This window comes from Octopus bimaculoides, chromosome 2 (genome assembly GCF_001194135.2).
Source record: "Octopus bimaculoides isolate UCB-OBI-ISO-001 chromosome 2, ASM119413v2, whole genome shotgun sequence".
Classification (NCBI taxonomy): Eukaryota; Metazoa; Mollusca; class Cephalopoda; order Octopoda; family Octopodidae; genus Octopus; species Octopus bimaculoides.
In genome coordinates, this window is record NC_068982.1 from 144,476,852 (window position 1) to 144,489,452 (window position 12,601).

Genomic DNA, 12,601 nt, shown 5'->3' on the forward strand with positions numbered 1-12,601 from the left:
ACAAACAAACACACACACACACACACACACACACACACACACACACGCACGCATGCGGAAGAGAAAGATCAAGGAAGATCTGGAAAGATGACACTAGACTGAGAGGAGTGTCAATATGCCAAACTGCAGACTCTTTAAACCATATAAGTATGGAAAAAATATTAAAATGTTGATTAGATGTTCCTTCATCCAATAAGACATAACGAGGTGGAGAGCAGAGTCAGTATCTGTTTATGTTCCTTTACATTAAGAGTTCAAACCCTATCCAGGTCAACTTTGTCTTTCAGCCTTCTAAGACTGATAAAATTTGGGAGGTGGTAGTGGGAGGTATCAGTATAATCAACTCTGATGGTGAAAGTAGTCCCCACCCCACCAGTAAAAAGCCTGAAACCAATTAAGAAATACACATTTGAAGTAAATTCATCATCGTCATCGTTGTTTAACGTCCGCTTTCCATGCTAGCATGGGTTGGACGATTTGACTGAGGACTGGCGAACCAGAAGGGTGCACCAGACTCCAATCTGATTTGGCAGAGTTTCTACAGCTGGATGCCCTTCCTAACGCCAACCACTCCGGGAGTGTAGTGGATGCTTTTACGTGCCACCGGCACGAGGGCCAGTCAGCCGGGTACTGGCAACGGCCATGCTCAAAATGGTGTATTTTACGTGCCACCTGCACAGGGCCAGTCCAGGGGCACTGGCAACGATCTCGCTCGGATGTCTTACTGGCAAAGGCCACAAAAACTTGAGTTTCATTTTGTCATCTTGATTGTATCTGTTGCTGCTTTTCTTCAAATAATATTGCTACAGAGAAAATATATTCCCATGTATTACCCTTACTGTAATTTGAACCGGTTTGCTGTGAGAAAATAACTAAATCGAATGTTATTCAACATTGTGTGGAGTAATGTAAGCTACTAACTAGGCAATGTGTCTGAAAGTGATTTAATATACGAGAAAATTTTCTATAAAAAAAAAAAAGAAACAAAAGGAAGCAAAAGCAATGAATTCTTTAAATTTATTCAACAAGAAAAACAAATAAAAAATTATTTTTAAAAACAGCAATACATATTAATAACCTCCCATTCCTGTAGAACAATTTTAAGAATCTCGAATATATTATGGTGCAAAATTCTGAAACAAACTTAACAGTGCAACATAAAAAAAAAATAGAAAACTAAAAATTTCATCAGGTTCTTGAAGTATTTTAAAAATTTATCAAAAATAAATTTACAAAAAAAAATTTAAATACCATGTTTTTGATTTAAAAAAAGTATAACGATTAAAAAAACTAAACAAAATATAAATAAACAAAAACCAAAACATACAGGAACAGTAGGGGTGTATATGCAAACACACACAATACATATTTGCATTCAAAACTGATATTTGACTCCACTGCTACCATGAGTTTCTTGCTTGTATTTCTTTTATTCAAGAGACAAAAGAGTAACAACAGAATGAATAAATTATACTTTACATATATTAGAGTACCTTCTCCCTTGATGGTACAGTAATTACTTATAGCTAGCAAATTGTGAGAGTACCAGCCAAGTAATAGTTAATAAAAGTACTGTCATCAAGAAGAGTCACATTAAGGGGAAATGCTTCATGTGTTATTGCAGAGCCACATCAAGGGGAAATGCTTCATGTGTTATTGCAGAGTCACATCTCTTATTGTGATATGACTCTAGAGTAGCAAATGAAGAATTACCCATCTAGGGTTTAGATACTCTAAATAAACCCATCAGTCTACTGTAAACATACCTCTTTACCACCACTCTCCAAGCAGCCTTGTTAAACAGCATTATGCAGAGCCAGGACACTTCAGCCACAGTGAAGACAACTTGCTTAAGATGTTAGATTCTCCAAATAAACCCAACCACATGGAAAAAGATCTCTGAACCATGATGCACAAATGAAGTGTGAAGCAATCTGGCTAGGAGAGTAGTAGGCTATAACTCTGAATAAAAAAAAAACTGATACAGTAGAGAGTGGACACATCAATCTTAAGAGACAGACTCTTTAGTGCTGACAGAATACTAAATGCACCCAGTGCTATAAAATTGTTGTGACAGGAAAGCATCCAACCATAAGAAAACTCATGACAGTCACAAATTCAGTTAAAAATCCTAATTGCGTATACAGGATTAAAACCTTCATAGAGCTGTACATAGTAAGGAGATAGCTAGTTGTTAGCAATCCTCAACCTTCATCAAATAATTTCTCCAACCCTTTTTTTTTTTAAATACAAGAAGCTTCTCACTCAAGACCACCAGTGAAACCTCTTCTTTTCAAGCACAAAAATTGTGGACTACTACTATTAACATTGACATGACAAAAAGTAGATCTGCAGAGATTGCAGATACTAGCATATTGTATGCAAAGGTGACATGGAGTGGAGACATAACTAGACTTCTCTCAGGCAAGAAACCAAGTTACAAATTCTTTGAGATCATTAACAGATTTGGAAAGCATAAGTACCTGAAGCAGAAAAATGTGAAGGTAGAGTAATTGAAGTGGTTAGTATATTTGACACAATAAGTTTAGTCTAGTCATTGGTAAAATAACTGCAACAGTGATTTCTGCATATGTGTCACGGACAGGTCTCAGAGATGAACTAAAGATCTTTCTGTGAGGTTCTCTTGCAGGTTGTCTCAATAACGGATGGCACTAACCTTATCAATTGGAATTCCAATGGACATACTGAGCAAAATCTTCTGATGTTTACATAAAAGCTATGGTACAAAATACGAAGAGGAATCAAAGCTCCAAGAGTTCTGTGATGACACTGATCAAACCATTTGCAACACAAATTGTGTAAGTACCAGGAAGGGTTATAGCACAACTAATAAGGAAGAGAATTAGCTTAAACAAGATGCACTTCAGATTTGTACCAGGCTGAGTATCATCAGCTCTCAACCACCCCACTGCTAATGAAACAAGTATAGGTGCAATTGTTAGCTAACAGCACACTACTGTATTTGTTGACCTGGAGAAGGCCTCTGATAGAATGTCATGCGTTGTAGCCAGGTAGTTACTTAGAAAGCTAGGTGTAGCTGAACAGCTTGTGAGATCTATGCAAGCCATATACAGAGAAGCTGTCAGCAAGTTGAGAGTAATGAGTTCTGCAAGGAATTTAGCATTGACAGCTAAAGTGACAGCTTCTGTTTCCTAAGTGACCTAGTAGAAATGGGTGTTCTGAAACCATAGTATACAGGGTGGAAAAATACTCTGAAGTATTACCTCAGCTGGCAACAAAGGAATAATCTCTACAAGAGCATATGATATAAAGCTCGTGTACAAAATGCATTTTGTATGATAGCAAAGCATGAACAATGGACATCAAATGCAAAGAATAAATCAAGTATACACTGATGGGTGTGTAATATTAGCGTGCATGAAACACAAAAACAACACTAATTTAGCTGCAGCAAAAAGTTGGGTTTAAGAGCAATCAAGTGTAATGTGCAGGAGAGAAGACTGCAGTGGTGCAACATTTGCTGTATATGGAAGATGTGCTAGTTGGGTCAAAAAGTACCAAGTGATTCATGTGGAAGTCAGTAGAAGACAAGGAAAGAAGGAGTGAAGAAGGATCTTAAGAGGCTGAAACGCACTAAGAGACTGCAACAAGTGACAAGATGCCATACTAGGGAACACCTGCCCAAACCATGTGCAATAAACTGTTAATATATGATCACTACACACTTATAGCTACACAGAACAAAACAGTTATTTCACAAACTGACCATAGCAACTATATATGTGTTTGTGTGTGTGTATGCATAGTTGTGAGGTAAAGTACACGTTGTGACCAAGTGGTTTCAGATTTGATCCTACTGCATAGCACCTTCAATAAAAGTCCGCAGGTTGACCACCTTGTGAGTGAAATTTGGTAGATGTAAACTATATGGAATCCCATATAAATGTGTGTGTGTGTGTGTGTGTGTGTGTGTGTGTGTGTGTGTGTGTGTGTGTGTGTGTGTGTGTGTGTGCGTGCGTGCGTGTGTGTGTGTGTGTGTGTCTCTCTCTTCACATTGACATTGCTTGGGTTATGGTGACACTTGTTTGTGCTCCTCATAATCAAAATGGCCCTCGGTTCAGCAGCATGCAAAGATCATTGGACTAGAGTATCTAGCTTGAAACCAAGTACAGGTAGCCATAATCAGAATGATGGTATTGGTATATGTGATAAATATACACATTATCATCATTTTATGTCCACTCTCCTTGGTGGTATTGTGTTGGTTGGGTTGCTACAGTTTGATTTGAAACATACTCAGGGGTGCTGGCCTTAGGCAAGTCAGTGACCCACATCCCACCCATGAGATTCGTATTTGGCTTGGTTTCTATGACTTGATGCTATTTCTAATGCACTGGTCACTTTTTTCTGACACCATAACTAAGGAGGTGCTGTATCCTTGACAAGATTAAAGGGCCCTCTCAAACTTACATTTTACAGAAAGTACTGGGTGCATTTTCTTGCGGCATCAGTACTAAAGAGGTATTTATGTCCCTGGAACAACTAAAGGGACATCTTAACCTTACAGCTGTTTACACAACCTCTTTATAGAGCAACAGGCACAAAGGATAAGATAAAGATACACTATCCACATCAAAATTTTCATATATTATGTTTTTGTCTATTTTTCAGTTTGCTTTTGTGAAATATTCGTTGTTATGTTTTTGTCAAATTTTTCTATTCAACCCTTGAAATATATATATATATATATGCGGATAAGAAAGCCTTCTTTTTTCTGTCGAGGGCTTATATGCCCCTTTATTAGACTATTTTCCTTAGTCATTGCATGATCACCATAACCTTTAAGCTTATATAAAAATACCATTATTATATATAATATATATATATATATATATATATATATATATATATATACACACACACACACACAAACATTATATAATGTGTGTATGATAAATACACTCACACATGCATGATAAACTGTGTAACACAGCAACATATTTTTTATGAGATCCCAGCTCATTTAATAAATATTCTCCTAACATTCATTGAGACAAACAATGAAACAAACATTGAAAGAATATATACATATGTAAAGAAAACACAAAAAAGTGGCTAAGATTAGAATTGAAATAAGTATATAAAAAAAAGCAATACAAGGTGCAGCTTCAGGCATTCAAGTAAGTTGACAATCCTTTAGCTAGGGCTTTTACACAATCATGCCATGTTGAGAATGTGTGTCTTTCATAAAACGTTGACATCACTGTAAGAATTTCAGATTCAGTGTGTATAACCTAGTTTAGCTTGCAGAAATGACTCAGATCTTAATCGCATTGACTTAAGGTTGATAAATAGAAACGAATATGTTTTGAGTATTGAGAAAGAGAGGGGGAGGTAGGAGACAAATATAAAAGATTAAGCATTTAATAGGAAAATCTGTGTGAAAGAGTGTAAGTGAGAGTGTGTGTGTGTGCATCTGTGTGTGTGTGTGTCTGCGCACATGTACATATCTAATACATGTATATATACATATTCCAATATGTTTTACAAAGATTTGAATGCATTGAATGGTCGAGAAGAGAGCATCATAATCACAAGGACTAGGTCTCAGTCCCACTATGTGACATCTTTAACCGTAGCTTCAGTAGCCAAATTGTGCTTATAATCTAAAGGTCCAGCTTTGTCACACTGTGCTCCATAATGATTTCAACAATTAAGTTATGGTTACACTGATTGGGAATATAAGTTATGGAATACTCTGTCCATGGAATACTCTGCCACTTAAATAGTAAATAGCTTAGTTAATTGAACAACTTATTCATGAAACAAAAGAATATCTACTATATTTATTCATATATATCCACATGAAAGAGGCAATGTATAAAACATAAAAAAATATATCAATGGTAATTAAGAGTTTAATTATTATTTACATCCATGGTAATTAAGAGCTCAATAATTATTAACTGACTGACTGACATACATATATATGTATATCTGGTCTGTAGAGGAAATCCACTCCAGAGATGTAAAAACCAATAGAAATAGTCATTTTGACAGGTTCTTCATAGGTAAAACGTGCCAATATCACGTTTCTTCTTAAGAAGAAATGTAGGAGATAGTGGCTTGAGATCAGAGCAATCAGCCTTCAATTGTCATATAGTCTCCCTCAGACAGCACTTGCTAGCAGCAAAAATTAATACACTAACTTAGTGCTGAAAAGTAAAGAGAACAATATCCTACATGTTGGCAGCAAGCTCCTCAGGAAGCACTCTCTTGATGAATTCTCATATAATCTCAAACAGCAGGACTAACATACCTCAAAGACCTGGATATGAAAAGCTCAGCATACCAAAAAAAAAAAAAAAGACTATGAATGGTATGTTTCTCAAGGACTTGAAGAAGACAGTAATATCAACATGAAATGAAGCTTCTTTTGGACTTGAAACCGCTACATCACATTACACTTTGAAGACTATGCATTTGCAATCCAAAGACAGGAGATTGCTACAAAATACCTGATAAACAAAAGAGACAGTGAAGACCTTAGAGCTCCAAGATGCAACAAAAAATGTAGATTATGTCATATTTATGTGATGAAGACACGTGATAAGCCCAAAAATATTATCAAAGTATTAACTCTCTATGTGACACAACATTGTCACAAAAACAATATACAATGCCATTCAGGAAAAAGACTGTCCTGGAATAAATATAGAGAATTCCTGTTATTGAATACATACACAAACATCAACACAAGGAATACTGGTGGAACATTCCCATCAAAACATCTGTCAAGTGTAAACATAACAGGCTGGATATTGTTGTTTGGGACGGAGAAGAAAAAGTATCTATCTGTCATAAAGGTCACTTGTCTTGCTGGTGTGAATATCTCTTTGAAAATCAAAGAGAAATAGGATAACTATGGACGACCGTTTCAAAACTTCCAGCTTCTATATTCAGATTATAAATTCATATTTATACTAATAATAATTGGTGCACTTGGCTTTATGAGTAACAGACAGCTTAACAGACAGCTTAACAGACAGTCTGGATATGCTAGGGTTTACAGAAGAAGATATCAACCAACTAATTTGCGCATTACCAATACAATCTGTTAGTAGAACAGTAATAACATGCAAGTTTAAAATGCAACATTGTTTTTGTTATCTACATTCCAATAATGGAACTTTGCGTCTCTGTTAGAAATCAGCTCCTTCCTTGGAAGAAGAACTTAAGTAATTAAAAACAGAAGAAAGAGCACAAACGAAAGAACAAGCATGCCTGCATGCATGTAGACAGACAGACAGACATGCCCACACACATACAAATTGTATGTATGCTTTGTTCCGTTCTGTGTTTTACATATTTTTCTTTTGACTGTGCCAGCAAAGGTTGGAAGGTTATTATGATACAATAAAATGCACCCAGCTGCCCTTCCTGTCACCAACACTTATGTATTTATTCATGCAAGGTATTTTCATTCCACTTGTCTACACATGAAACTTGTGAAACCACTGAGTTACTAAATATATCATTTACAAGAGACATAGACAAATGCATCACTGCTCAAACAGTGTCATGAAGAGAAATGCAGGAAACATTTGACAGGCTCCAGTTCAATTTCTGTCTAAATTACAGAGTAACCTGAGGCCATAGTCGAAGACACTTGCTCAAGGTACTATGCAGCAGAAGCAACTGACAGTATAACTTTCAGACATTAATTCTTAATTTATTGAAATTATCTAATCGCTGATGGATTTTTCTCCCCTCTTTCACTAACTTAAAGGAACATTTCAATAATTTTTTGCATGCAACATTCACTACATCACTTCTTTAATTCATCATCACCATCCTTTAACACCTGCTTTCCATGCTTGCATGGGTTGGACAGTTTGACTGGAACTGGTAAGTCAGAAGTCAAACTCCGTCTACTTTGGCATGGTTTCTATGGTTGGATGCCCTTCCAAATGCCAACCAGTTTACAGAGTGTAGCAAGTGCTTTTTACATGGCGCTAGCAAAGTCATCAAATAACTTGCAAGACTAAACTCCTCAACTGAGTGGAGAGGAGAACTGAGAGAGGTGACTTTGACTCAGGTGACAAGAAGTTAGAGTATTATAGAGGGACAGAAACAGGTGTCTTGGGGTAGAGGAAATACATGGCTACTCAAAAATATACAATCACATCATTGAAATCTCACAGCTATGAGATAATGCATGATTACCTGACAAGGTGAATAAATAAGTATTGCATTTGATAGAGTATTCTGCATGCTAAAGAGGGACTAAATTATAACATTCATCTAAATTTCATGCTGTCTTATGTTTCAAACACCAGATTAATAATGATAAAATTATTTTCCTAAATTCTTCATTATTTTAAAATTAATTAAAACAAACGCAGTGTATATCTAAACAGAAATATGGTAACAAAAGGGTTAAGTTATAAATTCAATTTCCTGAAATTTGCTTTTTTCTTCTTTGAGAGTTGTTAACAATTACTGCTAGAGATTGTTGTTTTCTCTTTTCTTTTTGTAGGGGGATATTTCACTAGCTGAAAGGGGAAAATTTAATTAAGAATTTTTTATTTTGTACAAGCATCCAGATATCACCCTGTAACTTCAGTTTACTTAAGATAGAACAAGTAATTTACAATATAGTTTAAAGTAGGACATGAAGTTTAGTTAAGACAGCAGAAACAATTTGCAGTATAGTTCAGTTAAGATAAACATCAGTTAAGAACCAATTTACTTAAATATTTGAGTTTGGGACAGAACTGCATCATGTCTCTCTAACCATTTAAAACCGAAGAAAAGTAAATCTGTACTTATAAAGTAATCTTTGCACATAATAAAGCAATTTATTTAGAAGTTGTCACTTTCAACAGAGTAAAAACAGTTCAAACCCAATAGAGATTAAATTATATCTATAAATTAAATCTGCCTAAACAGGAATGAAGTTATAATATGAGACAATCACAAAGATTATCTATCAGTAGCCATAAAGAGTATAAGAGTCAGCAAAAACAAACTTCACCAGAAATGCTGTTTGAATATAGAATAACGTAGCAAACAATTTTTGTTTTATAATTACAATGTTCCAACATTTAAAGTATCAAGTAACATGAAATGTGAGGTAGGTTCTTGACAATCTAGTTTTGGTGAGCAGCTGAAAGGCATGAAAATCAAACTGTCCCCATTCTTTCTTAGCTAACATTGCAAAGCAGAGACTAATATACTTTTACATTTGAACTTTTAATTTATAAACAGTAAATTGATAGATCATCATAAAAAAACAGCTAACAGACAAAAAAGCTTGACAAACACTGACATTGTATATGTCATATTTTGTTTCTGGCTACCCTTCTTGCAGGAATCTTGCAGGCAATGACCAAGACTTTTGGTATTATGTTCTGCTTGAGAAGAAGACCCATCAAGCCAAGTAAAATCACAGTTGTGGCAGATACTGGTGTCATGCCAGTGGCACATAAAAGCACCTTTCGAGTGCTGGGCCTCACAGAGGCAAAGACCAAGACCATTTGGCATTATGCTGTGCTTTGAGCACTGGGCCTCATAGAGGCATTAACTGAGTCCATTTGGCATTATGCCATGCTTGAGAAGACCCATCAAGCCAAGTAAAACTGCAGTCGTGGAAGATACCGGTATCACACAAATGGCACCCATGCCAGTGGCACGTAAAAGCACCCATTACACTCTCAGAGTGGTTGGCACTAGAAAGAGCATCCAGCCATAGAAACCATGCTAAAACAGACTGGAGTCTGGTGCAGCCTTCCAGCCTGCCAGCCCTGGTCAAACCACCCAACCCATGCCAGCATAGACAATGGACGTTAAATGATGATGATGTTGCAGTCCTGCCCTTTCCCATCAGTTTCAAATACCTTGCAAAAAGATCATAGATGCTTCTTCTTTGTCTGACTAACTCATAAATTATTTTAATTTTTAATTCTTTTTTTTTTTATGTGCAGTAAAAATTTTAAAATCTCAAAGATCCAGCAATCATTGGTACACCAGGCATTCTTATTTTGGTACAAGGCCACAAATTTATAAAAGCAGCATAATCAATTTAGTTCAGTAGTCAGCATTTAACTGGTATTCATTTTATCAACACTACAAAGCTGAAAGGGTAAGTCAACTGTGGATTTATTTATAATGACAGTAATTATAACAATGATTTTTACTATAGGCACAAAGTCATACATTTTGTGGGAAGATACAGTTGATTAAATCAACTTGTACTTATGTTTCTGACCCAGAAAAGCTGAAAAGTAAAACTGACACTAGCAGTGTCAATTTTACTTTTACTTTACTAAATGTAAAAAAAAAAAAATCTAACTAAATACTGCCCATACTGGAGACAAATACTACAAAATGGGGTGATGCAAGGAGAAGAGAAACAGGAATTTCACCACCAAAGAAAAGTGCACTTGACAGAAGGAAAAACCAGTTGTGTCAGTAGAGAGCTCTTTCATATTCAGTTGCTGCATTTGTGACCACCACACCTGTGTGGCCTCAGTAGCCACAGCAATTGTTGTACCAACAGCAGCAGCTGACACAATTTCTGTGGGTGCAGATACTTGGTCTCTCGGGACCAATGGACACCTACTATAACAATTCTGCCAGCTTGACATCTTAATAATAATAATAATAATAATTCATCATCATCATTATTATCATCATTAAAATGGCAAGCTGGCAGAATTGTTAGCATACCAGGCAAAATACTTAGCAATATTTTGTCTGTCTTCACATTCTGAGTTCAAATGCTGCCAAGGTCAACTTTGCCTTTCATCCTTTTGGGCTTGATAAAATAAATACCAGTCAAGTACTGGAGTCGATATAACCAACTATGTGGCTCCCCCAAATTTCAGGCCTTGTGCCTGTAATAGAAAGGATTACTATTATTATTATTATTATTATTTGATTGATTGATTGATTGATTGATTGATAAGGTAGACCATACAAAACCTCTCATGAGTATGTGAATGCTTATCTTCTGTTCTTCACATGAAAATCATTGAGCTATGGACAGTGATATCTGTTGACATTTTCTTGTCAACAAATTGTCCAATAGCTCTGCAATGTTGAAGACAGGGAAAATGAAAGCTCCTTTACTTAAAAAACAGGTAAGCCATACTGAGAGAGAGAAAATCTGGTAAACTATGCCACAATAATAGCTATTCATTTAAACCATGATAAGGAAAGAACACAAAAATGAATGAACGAACACACAGACTCTCTCACTCCTCCTAAAACATTTCTGAAGAAAGGTTCTTAAAATTATGTATTGTATCTATGAATGAATGAAGAAAAAAAAAAAGAATGATCATTTGAATGTGACAGACTGAAAATATTACAACAGAAAGAAACATTTTCTTAATAGTCTTTATCATTGTGATTATATTTAAATGATGTTTACATATGAGAGAGATATGCCTCCAGTCATATGAGTAAATTTTAATTTATACATACCAAGAGTGGTGGATTGGTGGAGTTGTTTGAGTATAGGATAAAATATGTTGTAGTAAGTTATGTTCTATCAAATCCTATTGAGGTTAACTTTGCTGTTCATCTTTCTAGGATCAATAAAATAAAGTACCAGACTATGCATCTCCCGCAAATAAGAGACCTTGTAAGAAACCTATATACATACATACACACACACACACACACACGCATCAAACATACATACACATACATGGACTCATGCACAAACATATATACATTATATCTATAATAGGTTTCCGAAAGGTTTCCTAAGTTCAGTCCTTTCTGTCTTAAAGCAACACAGATTTATGGGTAATTTACCTTAAAGGTAAAATAATCCCAATACTTCATTAGAGAAGCAGATTGGTCAAGAGAGTCAAAATATAGGACAGCCAGGTTACCAGTCTCGAGTTCAAACCCAATGCAATTATTTTGCTGCATATTTAGATAGATCACTTTGTTCTAAGAGCTTCATTGCCAAGAATGTTTATGTCGTTGTTTAGTTCCAAGATACCTCTGATGAAAAAGACCAATGATCAAAACTATTCTAGTCTCAACCCCTGTCATATTTTCATTTAGAGAGTGTATATATAAGACTACAATATCTAATACGTACTTCTTTTTCGAAGACAGTATGGTGTAATATGAGAAAGATTTGGTTGGTATTTCAAGCATGATGAGTAACACTTAGAGCGGGTGGCACATAAAAGACACCATTTTGAGCATGGCCGTTGCCAGTACCGCCTGACTGGCCTTCGTGCGGGTGACATATAAAAGCACCCACTACACTCTCAGAGTGGTTGGCGTTAGGAAGGGCATCCAGCTGTAGAAACTCTGCCAAATCAGATTGGAGCCTGGTGTTGCCATCCGGTTTCACCAGTCCTCAGTCAAATCATCCAATCCATGCTAGCATGGAAAGCGGACGTTAAACGATGATGATGATGATATATATATATATAGTATTAGAGAAAAGAACCAAAGTTCATGAACTCATTCATTGAGTTTTTACCTGTAAATTATTTGGATGTTTATCCCTAATATTATTATATATATATATATACAGAGAGAGAGAGAGAGAGAGAGAGAGAGAGAGAGAGAGAGAGAGAGAGAGAGA

The 12,601-nt window shown here is 35.8% G+C and overlaps 1 protein-coding gene and 1 long non-coding RNA gene across 3 annotated transcripts in view; one reads left to right on the forward strand and one right to left on the reverse strand.

The window, feature by feature from the left end:
* Positions 1–12,601, reverse strand: part of LOC106875150 (FERM domain-containing protein 4A) — a 355,036-nt gene that overhangs the window by 303,368 nt on the left and 39,067 nt on the right. The gene's annotated exons all lie outside the window — the stretch shown is intronic.
* The window catches only part of LOC128247035 (uncharacterized), a 31,060-nt gene that overhangs the window by 7,492 nt on the left and 10,967 nt on the right, over positions 1–12,601 (forward strand). The window contains exon 2 of the long non-coding RNA XR_008263450.1: positions 9,969–10,126. This is a non-coding gene — a long non-coding RNA (uncharacterized LOC128247035). The remainder of the gene's footprint in view (positions 1–9,968; positions 10,127–12,601) is intronic.